The 21,522-nt window shown below is 38.6% G+C and overlaps 1 pseudogene; it reads right to left on the bottom strand.

Annotated features, from left to right (window-relative positions):
• Positions 1–1,843: 1,843 nt before the first annotated feature.
• LOC119522947 overlaps positions 1,844–21,522 on the bottom strand; it is a 69,743-nt pseudogene continuing 50,064 nt past the window's right edge.

A 21,522-nucleotide genomic window follows, 5' to 3' on the forward strand; every position in this document is an offset into this window, starting at 1 on the left:
GTTAGTGCGAAACCCTGACACATCCCAAAGAAATTTGGGCAGAGAATAAAAATGTATTTGCAAAGCCCCCCCAGTGGGACTGGAGAAAAATGTGGATATATTAAACTTCCCTACCTGGGGAATTACTGATATTCTTACAGGCATTGGGAACTACCAATTTAGAAGGCTGAGCCCTCAGTCTTGGTTCTTGCCCTTATGAAGCTTGTTACTGCAAAGGAGAAGACAAGCCTACTTATAATTGTGCCTAAGTGTCTCCCCCAGAGACACTCTCTCTAAGCCCACTCGGCAGGTAAACTCACTTCCCTCCCCATTACATGGGACAGGACTCCCAGGGGTGAGCCTGGACCTGGCATCATGGGATTGAGAAAGTCTTTTTGACCAAAAGGGGGAAGAGAAATGAAACAAAATAAAGTTTCAGTGGCTGAGAGATTTCAAATGGAGTTGAGAGGTCAGTCTGGAGTTTATTTTTATGCATTATAAAGATATCCCTTTTTAGTTTTTACTGTATTGGAATAGCTAAAAGGAAATATCTAAAACTGCTGAAATGGAATCCAGTAGCCTTGATTTTTGAAGACAAACATATAACTATGTAGCTTACACGGTATGACTGTGATTGTGAAAATCTTGTGGCTCACACTCCTTTTATCCAGTGTATGGACAGATGGGTAGAAAAATGGGAACAAAAATTAAATGAATAATAGGGGAGATGGGGGGGCATGGGATATTTTGGGTGTTCTTTAGTTGTATTTTTACTCTTTTTTGGATTAATTAAAATGTTCAAAAATTGCTTGTGCTGATGAATGCACAACTATATGATGGTATAGGGAACACTTGATTGTATACTGTGGATAATTGTAGGGCATGTTAATATATCTCAATAAAACTGAATTGAAAAAAAAAAGAGGTAATACCCCTGAATTACCATGAGTAGGCCCTGCACATCATAGAAGTTTTCCCTGGGCCAATCATAGGTTTACATTGAACCCATACATTCTTCTCCTCTACCGGCTATAATCCTGCCTCACCCTCACCCTGCCCCACTAGGACCATACATATGTGCAAAATGGGGTGACAAGGGTCCATAGTGAGAGGAGGATGTTTCAAAGCAAAGCTGATTTCCCTAATCTCCATTTATGCTAAGGAACTCAGGCACAAACCCAGACACTAACAGAATCTTCCTAAGAGGCTACTCACAGGGCCTTATGGGAAGATGACACCAAATTCTCTTCACTCAAACAGAAAGTCATACCCATTAAACAATAACTCCCCATTCCCACTATTCTGCTTTCTGTCTCTATGAGTCTGCATATTAAGTATTTCCTATAAGGGAGCTCATGCAGTATTTGTCCTTTGGGGTATGACTTGTTTCACACAATGTGATGTTTTCAGGGTTCATCCCCATTGTGACATGTTCTGGCACTTCACTTCTTTTTATGGCTGAATAAAATTCCATCATATGGTTATACCAAAAAAAAAAAAAAAAAAAAAAACCCACGAAAAACAATTTCTGTTCACTGCCCTCTTTGTGTGGAAGTTAGAATAGGAGCCATTCTGGCCCAAAGGTCCTGCTGCTTCAAAAGAACACGAGATGAGTCTCCATCAAGGCCAGGAAGAGGCTTTCTCCCTTTTCTCCTCTCCTTCCCTCCCCCTACTCCAAGACCAGGAAAACATATTATTGTGAACTCAGAAGCAGAAAGTTGTGCCTTCAAATGTATTTTGTTGCCTTCAACATCCTTGAGAGAACCGTGGTTCCTAATGATTAAACACTGAAAGGAAACCTTTTGGTTTAATGCTACTCAAAGAAAGAACAACAGCAACAACAACAACAACAAAACATGATCCCCTGAAGCAATGTTCCAGAGTAGTCACTCACTGAAAAAAAAACACAAGAGTCTTACCTTGACTTTGCTCATGCTGCTTTTCTCACATGATAATTTCAGGCTAGGAAAAACAAAAACAAAAACAAAATTGAAGTGTGATGAGAACTGAGGAATGATTGCTAAATGTTTTTAGGCATAGAAATGCTATTGTGGTTAAGACTTAAATAAAAAGGCCTATCTATTAGACAAACATGCTGAATTGCTTATGGATGAAATATCTGGGATTGGTTTCAAAATAATTGGAGGTGGTGGTGATTGCCCAGGAGTTGATAATTGTTCAAGCTAGGTGATCAGTGCATGGATCAATCATTACACTATTCTCTGTACTTTTATATACATTTGACCTTTTCCATTATAAAAGTTAAAGAAAAAAACTAATGATCTACATTTCTTTTTTTTTCCTTTTCCTTGGCTTTCTTTGCTCTCTTTTTTGGTATCTTCACCTGTAAATCAAAACACATTATAATTGAAAATGAAGTTTTAAAATTCTAAAACTCCAATACCTTTGAGTAGATAAATATGTTTTTGCCTTCCCATTTGTTGTTACAGAGAATTTAATTCATTCAAACATTTATTGCTATTTATTGCTATTGCTAAGCATTGGGGACAAAGAAATTGAAGTCATACTAGGTATTAGATGATGTGGTGATTTGAGAGTGTAAGTAACCCAGAAAATCATGTTTTCCTGTGGGTCTAAGTCTATTGTAAGTAGGAGCTTTTGATGAGGTTATTTCAGTTAAGGTGTGGCCCAGGGTGGGTCTTAATCCTCTTACTGGAGTCCTTTTATAAATGGGATGAATACAGAAAGAGAGAAGAAGGGAGAGGGAGAGAGAGAGGAAGGGAGGGAGGGAGGGAGAGGGAGAGAGAGAGGGAGAGAGAGAGAGTGAGAGAGAGAGAGTGCCATGCAAGCAAGAAGCTGAAAGCAATGAAACACGGAAGAGAAGGGAGAGACCAGCAGATGCTGCCATGTGCTTTGCATGCAACAGAGGAGGGAGGGAGGGAGGGAGAGGGAGAGAGAGAGGGAGAGAGAGAGAGTGAGAGAGAGAGAGTGAGAGAGAGAGAGTGCCATGCAAGCAAGAAGCTGAAAGCAATGAAACACGGAAGAGAAGGGAGAGACCAGCAGATGCTGCCATGTGCTTTGCATGCAACAGAGGAGCCGAGTTTCTCTGGCAGCTGGTCTTCAGGAAGAAAGTACTGCCTTGATGATGCCTTGATTTGGACATTTTCTTGGCCTCAAAACTGTAAGCAAATAAACTCCCATTGTTTAAACCCATCCCATTTCATGGTATTTTCTTTAAGCAGCCCAGGAAACTAAAACAGATGATATAGGGGATTATTAACTTACTGGATGAAATAATAATATTGTAGTTAATTAGGAAAATGTCCTTTCATTTAGAGATGCATACAAAAATATTAAGGGTTGAAATGTGATATTTGTAATTTACTTTAAATACCTCAGCAAAAAAACCCATATTTGAAACAAATATGTCAAAATGCTAACAACTGTTAAATCTAGGGAATAAGTAAATGATATTAATTATACTATTCTCTTTACTTTTCTGAATGTTTGTAGTGTTTCATAATGACAAAAAAAAAAACCTTTGTTTGGGGCATGTTGGGGAGGGGGGTTGCTTCCTAGGAGTTCAGTTTAATGAAGGAGGCAGATAAATAACGAGATAAATAGATAAATTTGAATCCTAACCGCATAACCTTGGGTGTGATACTTATAACCTGCTCTGTGCCTCCACTTCCTCATCTCTAAGATGCATCCTACTACGCATATAATGAATATAAAGCACATAGCACAGGGCCTGGCACAAAGTCGGTGAGCGCTCAAAAAATCGTGAGTATTATGACTGTGTTTAAGAACTTTCTTCTAAAATAAGTTTTCAGAAGTAAAATTAGTTTTGAAACAAGGCTTGTGAATGATGTTGGCTTTCTTACCACTAGAGTCTGTTTCAGAGTCAGAGTCACTGTCACTATTGTCAGAATACTTCTTGTGTTTTCTTTTGGATGATTTTTCCTTTCTCCTTTTCTTGGACTTTTCTTTTGAATGACTAGACTTCTTTTTTCTCTTCTACATAAAATACCAAAAATGCAACATCTAAAGAAGTATCTCTGAGTAGAAGTGTTATTGTATTTGAAAAACTAAAAAGGAATGGATGATAGGCAGCTTGGCTAAAAACAAAGTCTAATGTTCTATTTATAAACCTATTTAACTTCTCAATAAAAATGCTCTAAATTCTGAAGTAGAAGCTGAAGTAGTGCTTTTTCTCTGGCTCTTCATCCTCTACTGGTGTATGCTCATAAGAATTAAATTTAAAGAAAATGGTTTTAAGAGCTATAAAATGGTGAAATATGGACAACAGAATATAAAAATATGGATTTAAAATCTTTCAGGAAGGACACTGATTATCCCAGAACCATTATAAGCAAGCACGGAAATACCTTTCTAAGAGTGCAGTTTGAGGGTCTACAACCTCATAACAGTGTAATAGTCACTTACTTTTGCATAAAGAGTTTGTTTATAAAGCATTATATTCACATGGAAAGCATCATGGAGGAATTATATTTTCAGAAGAAACCACAGGGCAAAAAGTAGGGAAACAGGAATGATAAGGAAAGGTAAAAGAAACGATGTAAGAAGATTGGAAGAATGTAAAGGACATATGGTAGAGCAGCAACTGTTCTGTCTCCCCAGAACCAGAAGAACCTAAATAATTTCATTGTTATAGAGAATTCTGAAAATGTATATTATTATAATTCTATAATAGTTTAGAAAGGGAGTTTCTATATCATACAATCTCTTCCTCTGAAGATCACATCTGGAATAATTTAAGTATTGCCTAGAAAATTATTTTTAGTGTTCCTTCCAACTCTAATTATATGAGTTCAGGTTCTTGGAGCATTTTCCAATTGTGTCTATAAAAACAAGTTTCAGAAAATAATGCTTTATCACTCTGTCACAAATTACAGGTTTACCTGTCAAGCACTTTGTCTCAATTCAATCTAAAGTAGACCCAGAGTGACAGTGTGATTGTGAAGACCTTGTGGATCACACCCCCTTTATCTAGTGTATGGATGAGTGGAGGAATGGGGATAAAAACTAAAGGACAAATGGGGTGGGATGGGGGATGATTTGGGTGTTCTTTTTTCACTTTTATTTTTTATTCTTTTTCTGGTTCTTTCTGATGTAAGGAAAATGTTCAGAGATAGATTGTGGTGATGAACGCATAACTATGTTATCATACTGTGGACAGTGGATTGTATATCATGGATGATTGTATGGTGTGTGAATGTATTTCAATAAAACTGAATTTAATTAAAAAAAAAAAAGAAAAAAAAAAGAAAGCACCAGAAAAAAAAAAAAAAAAAAAAACAACAACAACAACAACAAAACCATCAAACTCTAAAGGAAGGACACTGTATAAAATAACTGACCAGTACTCTCAAAAAGCCTCAAGATCATGTACTACTGTTAGTTTCTTAGTTTTGAACAAACGAACTACCATGATTATGTAAGATGTTGCCATAAAGGAAGCTGGGTGAAGGACATACAGAAACTCTCTGTATTAACTATGCAACATTTTTTCAAATCTGAAATTATTTCAAAATAAAAAGATATGAAAAAAATAAAAAAAATAAAAATAAAAAAAAATAAAGTAGACCCAGAAATAGAGGAGAGAGAAGAAACTTATGAAAAGCACCAAAAAGAAAGGAAATAAGAAAAAAGAAAACAGCACTAAGTCTTCAGATAGTATTGGTTATAGGAAGATTAAATACACAAAACAGAACTGTATATACACTTTTTTTTTTATTAAATTCAGTTTTATTGAAATACATTCACACACCATACAATCATCCATGGTATACAATCCACTGTCCACAGTATGATAACATAGTTATGCTTTCGTCACCACAATTGTATATTCACTTTTAAACATCTCTTTGTAATACTAATATCTGAAATGCAATCTGCTACTGGGTTAGGTTAAAAAAAAAATTCACAACAATAATATGTACTGTGATGGTTTGAAACTGTATGTACCCCAGAAAAATATGTTCTTAAGGTTAATCCATTTCATGGGTGTGGACCCATTGTAAGTAGGATCTTTTGGTGAGGCTACTTAAGTTAAGATGTGACCCACCTCATTCAGGGTGGTTCTTAATCCTCTTCCTGGAGTCCTTTATGAGAGAATGAAATTCAGACAGAGAGAGATAGCCACAGAAGCAAGAAACTGAAAGCAGGGAAACCCGGAAGAGAAGGGAGAGGCCAAGCAGATGCTGCCATGTGCCTTGCCATGTGACAGAGGAATCCAGGATTGCTGACAGCCAGTCTTAAGGAAGAAAGGATAGACTTGATGATGCCTTGATTTGGACATTTTCATGGCATCAAAACTGTAAGCTTGTAACCTAATAAATTCCCATTGTTAAAAACCAATGCATTTCATGGTATCTGCTTTGAGCAGTTTAGCAAACTGTTCTAGTTTTCTAATGCTGCCACAATGCAAAACACCAGAAATGGATTGGCTTTTATAAAAGGGGGTTTATTTGGTTACAAAGTTACAGTCTTAAGGCCATAAAGTGTCCAAGTTAACACATCAGCAATCGGGTACCTTCACTGGAGGATGACCAATGGTGTCCGGAAAACCTCTGTTAGCTGGGAAGGCATGTGGCTGGCATCTGCTCCTGAGTTCTGGTATCAAAATGGCTTTCTCCCAGGATGTTCCTCTCTAGGCTTCAGCTTCTCTCCAAAACGGCACTCTCAGTTGCTCTTGGGGCGTTTGTCCTCTCTTAGCTTCTCCGGAGCAAAAGTCTGCTTTCAAAAGCCATCTCTAAAATGTCTTTGTAAACTGCAGTTCCCTCTCTCAGCTCCTGTGCATTCTTCAAAGTGTCCCTCTTGGCTGTAGCTCCTTTTCAAAATGTCACTCTCAGCTGCACTGAGTTCCTTCTGTTTGTCAGCTCATTTATATGGCTCCAGTGATTTAATTTAGACCCATCCTGAATGGGTGGGGTAACACCTCCATGGAAATTATCCAATCAGAGTCATCACCCACAGTTGGGTGGGGCGCATCTCCATGGAAACACTCAAAGAATTACAATCTAATCAACACTGATACGTCTGCCCACGCAAGATTACTTCAAAGATAATAGCGTTTTGGGGGATATAATACATTCAAACTGGCACACAAACTAAAACATGCATTATTTGTTTTAACTTGGAACCCTTCTATAAATAGGAAATTAACACCCCATGAACCAAAATTTAAAGTGAACAATTAGCATGCCAAAATCAACTAGCAACATGTTTTAATCCTTAGGAATGTTTCATGTTTTTCAATTTAAAGTTTTAGAAAAGCATAAAAGAAGAGAAAGAGGGAAAATGTGAAATGTACTTAAAATTCTTCATTTAGTTAATAACAAAAAAATGAAGACATACTCCAGATTTAAACAAGTGTTATAATGTATTAAAAGAATATTTTTAACTACTTACCCTGGTTCAGGATTTTCTGAAGAAAATCGACATACTTCAGGAGCTCCCAATTCTCCAATTCTGTCTGCCTCAATTAATCTCATAAAAGATATAGGCCTGTCAATTATAAATCAATAAGAGTGTTCTGTTTCCTAAATATACACTCAAATTAAACAGGAGTCCAGTTATAGTCCTATTTTCACTGTTTGTTTTAAACTTAGATTAATAAAACTTTGGAGACACGGTAAACTCAACATTTAGGATTTGATGTTCTGATAGTACATGTCAAATGATATAGACAACAAATAGCCTGATCAGCAGAGCCTAAAATACAGTCTGGGAGGGTGTCCAGTACATCCTTTCTCCTGCATGCATGACATAGGTCCTAATTATTGCTCATCTCATCTTCTGCGATACATGACAGTAACCGATTTACATTTGGAAATAATCCCATTTGTTTATACACATTTATGAAAGGAAAGTGAAGTCTGTCCCAATTTGGTTAAAACTTCAGTTTTTATAAACTCAGGAATTAAAAAGGATAATAAAAATGAAGCATTATAAAAAGTAAAAAATAAAGGGAGCTCTGAAAATGAAAGAAAAGTTCTATGTGACAAAAGTTATATTAATTGAGATTCAGTTTTTCCCTCTGTTTTCCTTTTTTTAGAAAAGCAGTACATTGTCTATGTGCTCTTTGGAAGGCAGTACATTTTTGTTTTGCTTTGTTTTATTGTAATGTTTGTGATTTCTTCTGTGTTAATTTTTCCTGTTATTCATAAACGGAAAAACAAAAACACTAAGGGGGGGAGAGGCGGGGCAAGATGGCAGACTGGTGAGCTGTATGTTTTAGTTACTCCTCCAGGAAAGTAGGTAGAAAGCCAGGAACTGCGTGGACTGGACACCACAGAGCAATCTGACTTTGGGCATACTTCATACAACACTCATGAAAACGTGGAACTGCTGAGATCAGCGAAATCTGTGAGTTTTTGCTGCCAGGGGACCTGCGCCCCTCCCTGCCAGGCTCAGTCCCGTGGGAGGAGGGGCTGTCAGCTCTGGGAAGGAGAAGGGAGAACTGCAGTGGCAGCCCTTATCGGAATCTCATTCTACTGATCCAAACTCCAACCATAGATAGACTGAGACCAGACACCAGAGAATCTGAGAGCAGCCAGCCCAGCAGAGAGGAGACAGGCATAGAGAAAAAAAAAACAACACGAAAAACTCCAAAATAAAAGCGGAGGATTTTTGGAGTTCTGGTGAACATAGAAAGGGGAAGGGCCCTGAGGCGCATATGCAAATCCCGAAGAAAAGCTGATCTCTCTGCCCTGTGGACCTTTCCTTAATGGCCCTGGTTGCCTTGTCTCTTAGCATTTCAATAAACCATTAGATCTCTGAGGAGGGCCCCTTTTTTTTTTTTTTTTAAACCCCTTTTCTTTTTCTAAAACAATTACTCTAAGAAGCCCAATACAGAAAGCTTCAAAGACTTGCTATTTGGGCAGGTCAAGTCAAGAGCAGAACTAGGAGAGCTCTGAGACAAAACGCAATAATCCAGTGGCTGAGAAAATTCACTAAACACCACAACTTCCCAAGAAAAGGGGGGTGTCCGCTCACAGCCATCATCCTGGTGGACAGGAAACACTCCTGCCCATCGCCAGCCCCATAGCCCAGAACTGCCCCAGACAACCCAGTGCGACGGAAGTGCTTCAAATAACAGGCACACACCACAAAACTGGGCGTGGACATTAGCCTTCCCTGCAACCTCAGCTGATTGTCCCAGAGTTGGGAAGGTAGAGCAGTGTGAATTAACAAAGCCCCATTCAGCCATCATTTCAGCAGACTGGGAGCCTCCCTACACAGCCCAGCAGCCCAGAACTGCCCTGGGGGGACGGCACTCACCTGTGACATAGCACAGTCATCCCTCAACAGAGGACCCGGGGTGCACGGCCTGGAAGAGGGGCCCACTTGCAAGTCTCAGGAGCCATACGCCAATACCAAGGACTTGTGGGTCAGTGGCAGAGACAAACTGTGGCAGGACTGAACTGAAGGATTAAACTATTGCAGCAGCTTTAAAACTCTAGGATCACCAGGGAGATTTGATTGTTAGAGCCACCCCCCCTCCCTGACTGCCCAGAAACACGCCCCATACACAGGGCAGGCAACACCAACTACACACGCAAGCTTGGTACACCAATTGGACCCCACAAGACTCACTCCCCCACTCACCAAAAAGGCTAAGCAGGGGAGAACTGGCTTGTGGAGAACAGGTGGCTCGTGGACGCCACCTGCTGGTTAGTTAGAGAAAGTGTACTCCACAAAGCTGTAGATCTGATAAATTAGAGATAAGGACTTCAATTGGTCTACAAATCCTAAAAGAACCCTATCAAGTTCAGCAAATGCCACGAGGCCAAAAACAACAGAAAATTATAAAGCATATGAAAAAAACAGGCGATATGGATAACCCAAGCCCAAGCACCCAAATCAAAAGATCAGAAGAGACACAGCACCTAGAGCAGCTACTCAAAGAACTAAAGATGAACAATGAGACCATAGTACGGGAGACAAAGGAAATCAAGAAGACCCTAGAAGAGCATAAAGAAGACATTGCAAGACTAAATAAAAAAATGGATGATCTTATGGAAATTAAAGAAACTGTTGACCAAATTAAAAAGATTCTGGACACTCATAGTACAAGACTAGAGGAAGTTGAACAACGAATCAGTGACCTCGAAGATGACAGAATGGAAAATGAAAGCATAAAAGAAAGAATGGGGAAAAAAATTGAAAAAATCGAAATGGACCTCAGGGATATGATAGATAATATGAAACGTCCAAATATAAGACTCATTGGTGTCCCAGAAGGGGAAGAAAAGGGTAAAGGTCTAGGAAGAGTATTCAAAGAAATTGTTGGGGAAAACTTCCCAAATCTTCTAAACAACATAAATACACAAATCATAAATGCTCAGCGAACCCCAAAAAGAATAAATCCAAATAAACTCACTCCGAGACATATACTGATCACACTGTCAAACACAGAAGACAAGGAGCAAGTTCTGAAAGCAGCAAGAGAAAAGCAATTCACCACATACAAAGGAAACAGCATAAGACTAAGTAGTGACTACTCAGCAGCCACCATGGAGGCAAGAAGGCAGTGGCACGATATATTTAAAATTCTGAGTGAGAAAAATATCCAGCCAAGAATACTTTATCCAGCAAAGCTCTCCTTCAAATTTGAGGGAGAGCTTAAATTTTTCACAGACAAACAAATGCTGAGAGAATTTGCTAACAAGAGACCTGCCCTACTGGAGATACTAAAGGGAGCCCTACAGACAGAGAAACACATCAATATGTTGCATACAAGAGACTCATCTTACACACAGGGAAACAAAGAAACTGAAAGTGAAAGGATGGAAAAAATATTTCATGCAAGCTACAGCCAAAAGAAAGCAGGTGTAGCAATATTAATCTCAGATAAAATAGACTTCAAATGCAGGGATGTTTTGAGAGACAAAGAAGGCCACTACATACTAATAAAAGGGGCAATTCAGCAAGAAGAAATAACAATCGTAAATGTCTATGCACCCAATCAAGGTGCCACAAAATACATGAGAGAAACACTGGAAAAACTAAAGGAAGCAATTGATGTTTCCACAATAATTGTGGGAGACTTCAACACATCACACTCTCCTATAGATAGATCAACCAGACAGAAGACCAATAAGGAAATTGAAAACCTAAACAACCTGATAAATGAATTAGATTTAACAGACATATACAGGACATTACATCCCAAATCACCAGGATACACATACTTTTCTAGTGCTCATGGAACTTTCTCCAGAATAGATCATATGCTGGGACATAAAACAAGCCTCAATAAATTTAAAAAGATTGAAATTATTCAAAGCACATTCTCTGACCACAATGGAATACAATTAGAAGTCAATAACCATCAGAGACTTAGAAAATTCACAAATACCTGGAGGTTAAACAACACACTCCTAAACAATCAGTGGGTTAAAGAAGAAATAGCAAGAGAAATTGCTAAATATATAGAGACGAATGAAAATGAGAACACAACATACCAAAACTTATGGGATGCAGCAAAAGCAGTGCTAAGGGGGAAATTTATGGCACTAAACGCATATATTAAAAAGGAAGAAAGAGCCAAAATCAAAGAATTAATGGATCAACTGAAGAAGCTAGAAAATGAACAGCAAACCAATCCTAAACCAAGTAGAAGAAAAGAAATAACAAGGATTAAAGCAGAAATAAATGACATAGAGAACAAAAAAACAATAGGATAAATATCACCAAAAGTTGGTTCTTTGAGAAGATCAACAAGATTGACAAGCCCCTAGCTAGACTGACAAAATCAAAAAGAGAGAAGACCCATATAAACAAAATAATGAATGAAAAAGGTGACATAACTGCAGATCCTGAAGAAATTAAAAAAATTATAAGAGGATACTATGAACAACTGTATGGCAACAAACTGGATAATGTAGAGGAAATGGACAATTTCCTGGAAACATATGAACAACCTAAACTGACCAGAGAAGAAATAGAAGACCTCAACCAACCCATCACAAGCAAAGAGATCCAATCAGTCATCAAAAATCTTCCCACAAATAAATGCCCAGGGCCAGATGGCTTCACAGGGGAATTCTACCAAACTTTCCAGAAAGAACTGACACCAATCTTACTCAAACTCTTTCAAAACATTGAAGAAAATGGAACACTACCTAACTCATTTTATGAAGCTAACATCAATCTAATACCAAAACCAGGCAAAGATGCTACAAAAAAGGAAAACTACCGGCCAATCTCCCTAATGAATATAGATGCAAAAATCCTCAACAAAATACTTGCAAATCGAATTCAAAGACACATTAAAAAAATCATACACCATGACCAAGTGGGGTTTATTCCAGGCATGCAAGGATGGTTCAACATAAGAAAATCAATCAATGTATTAAAACACATTAACAAGTCAAAAGGGAAAAATCAATTGATCATCTCAATAGATGCTGAAAAAGCATTTGACAAAATCCAACATCCCTTTTTGATAAAAACACTTCAAAAGGTAGGAATTGAAGGAAACTTCCTCAACATGATAAAGAGCATATATGAAAAACCCACAGCCAGCATAGTACTCAATGGTGAGAGACTGAAAGCCTTCCCTCTAAGATCAGGAACAAGACAAGGATGCCCGCTGTCACCACTGTTATTCAACATTGTGCTGGAAGTGCTAGCCAGGGCAATCCGGCAAGAGAAAGAAATAAAAGGCATCCAAATTGGAAAAGAAGAAGTAAAACTGTCATTGTTTGCAGATGATATGATCTTATATCTAGAAAACCCTGAGAAATCGACGATACACCTACTAGAGCTAATAAACAAATTTAGCAAAGTAGCGGGATACAAGGTTAATGCACATAAGTCAGTAATGTTTCTATATGCTAGAAATGAACAAACTGAAGAGACACTCAAGAAAAAGATACCATTTTCAATAGCAACTAAAAAAATCAAGTACCTAGGAATAAACTTAACCAAAGATGTAAAAGACCTATACAAAGAAAACTACATAACTCTACTAAAAGAAATAGAAGGGGACCTTAAAAGATGGAAAAATATTCCATGTTCATGGATAGGAAGGCTAAATGTCATTAAGATGTCAATTCTACCCAAACTCATCTACAGATTCAATGCAATCCCAATCAAAATTCCAACAACCTACTTTGCAGACTTGGAAAAAGCTAGTTATCAAATTTATTTGGAAAGGGAAGATGCCTCGAATTGCTAAAGACACTCTAAAAAAGAAAAACGAAGTGGGAGGACTTACACTCCCTGACTTTGAAGCTTATTATAAAGCCACAGTTGCCAAAACAGCATGGTACTGGCACAAAGATAGACATATAGATCAATGGAATCGAATTGAGAATTCAGAGATAGACCCTCAGATCTATGGCCGACTGATCTTTGATAAGGCCCCCAAAGTCACTGAACTGAGCCATAATGGTCTTTTCAACAAATGGGGCTGGGAGAGTTGGATATCCATATCCAAAAGAATGAAAGAGGACCCCTACCTCACACCCTACACAAAAATTAACTCAAAATGGACCAAAGATCTCAATATAAAAGAAAGTACCATAAAACTCCTAGAAGATAATGTAGGAAAACATCTTCAAGACCTTGTATTAGGAGGCCACTTCCTAGACTTTACACCCAAAGCACAAGCAACAAAAGAGAAAATAGATAAATGGGAACTCCTCAAGCTTAGAAGTTTCTGCACCTCAAAGGAATTTCTCAAAAAGGTAAAGAGGCAGCCAACTCAATGGGAAAAAATTTTTGGAAACCATGTATCTGACAAAAGACTGATATCTTGCATATACAAAGAAATCCTACAACTCAATGACAATAGTACAGACAGCCCAATTATAAAATGGGCAAAAGATATGAAAAGACAGTTCTCTGAAGAGGAAATACAAATGGCCAAGAAACACATGAAAAAATGTTCAGCTTCACTAGCTATTAGAGAGATGCAAATTAAGACCACAATGAGATACCATCTAACACCGGTTAGAATGGCTGCCATTAAACAAACAGGAAACTACAAATGCTGGAGGGGATGTGGAGAAATTGGAACTCTTATTCATTGTTGGTGGGACTGTATAATGGTTCAGCCACTCTGGAAGTCAGTCTGGCAGTTCCTTAGAAAACTAGATATAGAGCTACCATTCGATCCAGCGATTGCACTTCTCGGTATATACCCGGAAGATCGGAAAGCAGTGACACGAACAGATATCTGCACGCCAATGTTCATAGCAGCATTATTCACAATTGCCAAGAGATGGAAACAACCCAAATGTCCTTCAACAGATGAGTGGATAAATAAAATGTGGTATATACACACGATGGAATACTACGCGGCAGTAAGAAGGAACGATCTGGTGAAACATATGACAACATGGATGAACCTTGAAGACATAATGCTGAGCGAAATAAGCCAGGCACAAAAAGAGAAATATTATATGCTACCACTAATGTGAACTTTGAAAAATGTAAAACAAATGGTTTATAATGTAGAATGTAGGGGAACTAGCAGTAGAGAGCAATTAAGGAAGGGGGAACAATAATCCAAGAAGAACAGATAAGCTATTTAACGTTCTGGGGATGCCCAGAAATGACTATGGTCTGTTAATTTCTGATGGATGTAGTAGGAACAAGTTCACTGAAATGTTGCTATATTATGTAACTTTCTTCGGGTAAAGTAGGAACATGTTGGAAGTTAAGCAGTTATCTTAGGTTAGGTGTCTTTTTCTTACTCCCTTGCTATGGTCTCTTTGAAATGTTTTTTTATTGTATGTTTGTTTTCTTTTTAACTTTTTTTTTCATACAGTTGATTTGAAAAAAGAAGGGAAAGTTAAAAAAAAAAAAAAAAGAAAAGAAAAAAGACAAACAAGGAAAAAAAAAAACAAAAGATGTAGTGCCCCCTTGAGGAGCCTGTGGAGAATGCAGGGGTATTCGCCTACCCCACCTCCATGGTTGCTAACATGACCACAGACATAGGGGACTGGTGGTTTGATGGGTTCAGCCCTCTACCATAAGTTTTACCCTTGGGAAGACGGCTGCTGCAAAGGAGAGGCTAGGCCTCCCGGTATTTGTGCCTAAGAGTCTCCTCCTGAATGCCTCTTTGTTGCTCAGATGTGGCCCTCTCTCTCTGGCTAAGCCAACTTGAAAGGTGAAATCACTGCCCTCCCCCCTACGTGGGATCAGACACCCAGGGAAGTGAATCTCCCTGGCAACGTGGAATATGACTCCCGGGGAGGAATGTAGACCCGGCATCGTGGGATGGAGAACATCTTCTTGACCAAAAGGGGGATGTGAAAGGAAATGAAATAAGCTTCAGTGGCAGAGAGATTCCAAAACGAGCCGAGAGATCACTCTGGTGGGCACTCTTACGCACACTTTAGACAACCTTTTTTAGGTTCTAAAGAATTGGGGTAGCTGGTGGTGGATACCTGAAACTATTAAACTACAACCCAGAACCCATGAATCTCGAAGACAGTTGTATAAAAATGTAGCTTATGAGGGGTGACAGTGGGATTGGGAATGCCATAAGGACCAAACTCCACTTTGTCTAGTTTATGGATGGATGTGTAGAAAAGTAGGGGAAGACAAACAAACAGACAAAGGTACCTAGTGTTCTTTTTTACTTCAATTGCTCTTTTTCACTCTAATTATTATTCTTGTTATTTTTGTGTGTGTGCTAATGAAGGTGTCAGGGATTGATTTAGGTGATGAATGTACAACTATGTAATGGTACTGTAAACAATCGAAAGTACAATTTGTTTTGTATGACTGCGTGGTATGTGAATATATCTCAATAAAATGATGATTTAAAAAAAAAAAAAAAAAAAAAAAAAGAAAGTACCATAAAACTCCTAGAAGATAATGTAGGAAAACATCTTCAAGACCTTGTATTAGGCGGCCACTTCCTAGACTTTACACCCAAAGCACAAGCAACAAAAGAGAAAATAGATAAATGGGAACTCCTCAAGCTTAGAAGTTTCTGCACCTCAAAGGAATTTCTCAAAAAGGTAAAGAGGCAGCCAACTCAATGGGAAAAAATTTTTGGAAACCATGTATCTGACAAAAGACTGATATCTTGCATATATAAAGAAATCCTACAACTCAATGACAATAGTACAGACAGCCCAATTATAAAATGGGCAAAAGATATGAAAAGACAGTTCTCTGAAGAGGAAACACAAATGGCCAAGAAACACATGAAAAAATGTTCAGCTTCACTAGCTATTAGAGAGATGCAAATTAAGACCACAGTGAGATACCATCTAACACAGGTTAGAATGGCTGCCATTAAACAAACAGGAAACTACAAATGCTGGAGGGGATGTGGTGAAATTGGAACTCTTATTCACTGTTGGTGGGACTGTATAATGGTTCAGCCACTCTGGAAGTCAGTCTGGCAGTTCCTTAGAAAACTAGATATAGAGCTACCATTCGATCCAGCGATTGCACTTCTCGGTATATACCCGGAAGATCGGAAAGCAGTGACACGAACAGATATCTGCACGCCAATGTTCATAGCAGCATTATTCACAATTGCCAAGAGATGGAAACAACCCAAATGTCCTTCAACAGATGAGTGGATAAATAAAATGTGGTATATACACACGATGGAATACTACGCGGCAGTAAGAAGGAACGATCTGGTGAAACATATGACAACATGGATGAACCTTGAAGACATAATGCTGAGCGAAATAAGCCAGGCACAAAAAGAGAAATATTATATGCTACCACTAATGTGAACTTTGAAAAATGTAAAACAAATGGTTTATAATGTAGAATGTAGGGGAACTAGCAGTAGAGAGCAATTAAGGAAGGGGGAACAATAATCCAGGAAGAACAGATAAGCTATTTAACGTTCTGGGGATGCCCAGAAATGACTATGGTCTGTTAATTTCTGATGGTTGTAGTAGGAACAAGTTCACTGAAATGTTGCTATATTATGTAACTTTCTTGGGGTAAAGTAGGAACATGTTGGAAGTTAAGCAGTTATCTTAGGTTAGTTGTCTTTTTCTTACTCCCTTGCTATGGTCTCTTTGAAATGCTCTTTTATTGTATGTTTGTTTTCTTTTTAACTTTTTTTTCATACAGGTGATTTGAAAAAAGAAGGGAAAGTTAAAAAAAAAAAAAAAAAAAAAAAAAAAGAAAAAAGACAAACAAGGGGAAAAAAAAAAAAAAAAAGATGTAGTGCCCCCTTGAGGAGCCTGTGGAGAATGCAGGGGTATTCGCCTACCCCACCTCCATGGTTGCTAACATGACCACAGACATAGGGGACTGGTGGTTTGATGGGTTGAGCCCTCTACCATAAGTTTTACCCTTGGGAAGACGGTTGCTGCAAAGGAGAGGCTAGGCCTCCCTGTATTTGTGCCTAAGAGTCTCCTCCTGAATGCCTCTTTGTTGCTCAGATGTGGCCATCTCTCTCTGGCTAAGCCAACTTGAAAGGTGAAATCACTGCCCTCCCCCCTACGTGGGATCAGACACCCAGGGAAGTGAATCTCCCTGGCAACGTGGAATATGACTCCCAGGGAGGAATGTAGACCTGGCACCGTGGGACGGAGAACATCTTCTTGACCAAAAGGGGGATGTGAAAGGAAATGAAATAAGCTTCAGTGGCAGAGAGATTCCAAAAGGAGCCGAGAGGTCACTCTGGTGGGCACTCTTATGCACACTTTAGACAACCCTTTTTAGGTTCTAAAGAATTGGGGTAGCTGGTGGTGGATACCTGAAACTATCAAACTACAACCCAGAACCCATGAATCTCGAAGACAGTTGTATAAAAATGTAGCTTATGAGGGGTGACAATGGGATTGGGAAAGCCATAAGGACCAAACACCACTTTGTCTAGTTTATGGATGGATGTGTAGAAAAGTAGGGGAAGGAAACAAACAGACAAAGGTACCCAGTGTTCTTTTTTACTTCAATTGCTCTTTTTCACTCTAATTATTATTCTTGTTATTTTTGTGTGTGTGCTAATGAAGGTGTCAGGGATTGATTTAGGTGATGAATGTACAACTATGTAATGGTACTGTAAACAATCGAAAGTACAATTTGTTTTGTATGACTGCGTGGTATGTGAATATATCTCAATAAAATGATGATTTAAAAAAAAAAAAAAAAAAAAAAAAAGAAGGGAAAGTTAAAAAAAAAAAAAGAAAGAAAGAAAAACAAGGAAAAAAAAAAGATGTAGTGCTCCCTTGAGGAGCCTGTGGAGAATCCAGGGGTATTCGCCTACCCCACCTCCATGGTTGCTAACATGACCACAGACATAGGGGACTGGTGGTTTGATGGGTTGAGCCCTCTACCACAGGTTTTACCCTTGGGAAGACGGTTGCTGCAAAGGAGAGGCTAGGCCTCCCTATGGTTGTGTCTAAGAGCCTCCTCCCGAATGCCTCTTTGTTGCTCAGATGTGGCCCTGTCCCTCTAGCTAAGCCAACTTGAAAGGTGAAATCACTGCCCTCCCCCCTACGTGGGATCAGACACCCAGGGGAGTGAATCTCCCTGGCAACATGGAATATGACTCCCGGCGAGATATCTAGACCTGGCATCTTGGGACGGAGAACATCTTCTTGACCAAAAGGGGGATGTGAATGGAAATGAAATAAGCTTCAGTGGCAGAGAGATTCCAAAAGGAGCCGAGAGGTCACTCTGGTGGGCACACTTATGCACACTTTAGACAACCCTTTTTAGGTTCTAAAGAATTGGGGTAGCTGGTGGTGGATACCTGAAACTATCAAACTACAACCCAGAACCCATGAATCTCGAAGACAGTTGTATAAAAATGTAGCTTATGAGGTGTGACAATGGGATTGGGAAAGCCATAAGGACCACACTCCACTTTGTCTAGTTTATGGATGGATGAGTAGAAAAATAGGGGAAGGAAACAAACAGACAAAGGTACCCAGTGTTCTTTTTTACTTCCATTGCTCTTTTTCACTCTAATTATTATTCTTGTTATTTTTGTGTGTGTGCTAATGAAGGTGTCAGGGATTGATTTGGGTGATGAATGTACCACTATGTAATGGTACTGTAAACAATCGAAAGTACGATTTGTTTTGTTTGACTGCGTGGTATGTGAATATATCTCAATAAAATGAAGCTTAAAAAAAAAAAAAAACACTAAGGGATCAATTCTCCAAATTCTAGCTGCGTATGTCTCCATTTGTGTTTTTTTTTTTTCATTTTTATTGAGATTGTTCAGATACCATACAATTATCCAAAGATCCAAAGTGTACAATCACTTGCCCCTGGTTACCCTCATACAGCTGTGCATCCATCACCACACTTAATTTTTGTTCAATTTTTAGAAACTTTTCATTACTCCAGACAAGAAATAAAGTGAAAGATGAAAAAAGAAAAAAAGAAAAGGAAACTCTAAACCTCCCCTATCCCTAACCAACCCCCCTCAATTGTTGACTCCTAGTATTGATATAGTACGTTTGTTACTGTTTATAAAAAAATGTTGAAATACTACTAACCATAGTATATAGTTTGTAATAGGTATATAGTTCTTCCCTATATGCCCCTCTATTATTAACTTCTAATTGTATTGTCATACATTTGTTCTGGTTCATGAAGTGATTCTAGTATTTGTACAGTTGATCATGGACATTGCCCACCATAGGATTCAGTTTTATACATTTCCATCTTTTGACCTCCAACTTTCCTTCTGGTGACATATATGACTCTGAGCTTCCCCTTTCCACCTCATTCACACACCATTCGGCGCTGTTGGTTATTCTCACATCTTGCTACCTACACCCCTGTTCCTTTCCAAACATTTAAGTTCATCCTAATTGAACATTCTGTTCATACTAAGCAAGAGCATCTACATTTCTTCCACAAGGCAGGAGGGAGAGTCAAAGAAGGTAGAGAGGCAAAAGAAAGAGGAAACAAAAAAAAATGACAGCTAGGAAGCAGCAAAAGGAAAAATAACCTTAAATCAAAGTAGAATAAAGAATCAGACAATACCACCAATGTCAAGTGTCTAACATGCCTCCCCTATTCCCCCCTCTTATCTGCATTCACCTTGGTATATCACCTTTGTTACATTAAAGGAAGCATAATACAATGATTCTATTAGTTACAGTCTCTAGAGTTTATGCTGATTGCATCCCTCCCCCAATGCCTCCCCATTTTTAACACCTTGCAAGGTTGACATTTGCTTGTTCTCCCTCGTAAAACAACATATTTGTACATTTTATCACAATTGTTGAATACTCTAGATTTCACCAAGTTACACAGTCCCAGTCTTTATCTTTCCTCCTTTCTTCTGGTGTCTCACATGCTCCCCATCTTTCTCTCCCAACCGTATTCATAGTTACCTTTGTTCAGTGTACTTACATTGTTGTGCTACCATCTCCCAAAATTGTGTTCCAAACCACGCACTCCTGTCTTCTATCACCCTGTAGTGCTCCCTTTAGTATTTCCTGTAGGACAGGTGTCTTGTTCACAAAGTCTCTCATTGTCTGTTTGTCAGAAAATATTTTGAGCTCTCCCTCATATTTGAAGGACAGCTTTGCTGGATACAGGATTCTTGGTTGGTGGTTTTTCTCTTTCAGTATCTTAAATACATCACACCACTTCCTTCTTGCCTCCATGGTTTCTGCTGAGAGATCCGCACATAGTCTTATGAAGCTTCCTTTGTATGTAATGGATTGCTTTTCTCTTGCTGCTTTCAGGATTCTCTCTTTGTCTTTGACATTTGATAATCTGATTATTAAGTGTCTTGGCGTAGGCCTATTCAGATCTCTTCTGTTTGGAGTACGCTGCGCTTCTTGGATCTGTAATTTTATGTCTTTCATAAGAGATGGGAAATTTTCATTAATTATTTCCTCTATTATTGCTTCTGCCCCCTTTCCCTTCTCTTCTCCTTCTGGGACACCAATGATACGTACATTATTGTACTTTGTTTCATCCTTGAGTTCCCAGAGACGTTGCTCATATTTTTTCATTCTTTTCTCCATCTGCTCCTTTGCGTGTAGGCTTTCAGGTGTTTTGTTCTCCAGTTCCTGGGTGTTTTCTTCTGCCTCTTGAGATCTGCTGTTGTATGTTTCCATTGTGTCTTTCATCTCTTGTGTTGTGCCTTTCATTTCCATAGATTCTACTAGTAGGTTTTTTGAACTTTTGATTTCTGCCGTATACATGTCCAGTGCTTCCTTTACAGCCTCTATCTCTTTTTTCTTTTTTAATCTTCATTTTATTGAGATATATTCACATACCACGCAGTCATACAAAACAAATCGTACTTTCGATTGTTTACAGTACCATTACATAGTGGTACATTCATCACCCAAATCAATCCCTGACACCTTCATTAGCACACACACAAAAATATCAAGAATAATAATTAGAGTGAAAAAGAGCAATTGAAGTAAAAAAGAACACTGGGTACCTTTGTCTGTTTGTTTCCTTCCCCTATTTTTCTACTCATCCATCCATAAACTAGACAAAGTGGAGTGTGGTCCTTATGGCTTTCCCAATCCCATTGTCACCCCTCATAAGCTACATTTTTATACAACTGTCTTCGAGATTCATGGGTTCTGGGTTGTAGTTTGATAGTTTCAGGTATCCACCACCAGCTAC

Source organism: Choloepus didactylus, chromosome X (assembly GCF_015220235.1).
Source record: "Choloepus didactylus isolate mChoDid1 chromosome X, mChoDid1.pri, whole genome shotgun sequence".
Classification (NCBI taxonomy): Eukaryota; Metazoa; Chordata; class Mammalia; order Pilosa; family Megalonychidae; genus Choloepus; species Choloepus didactylus.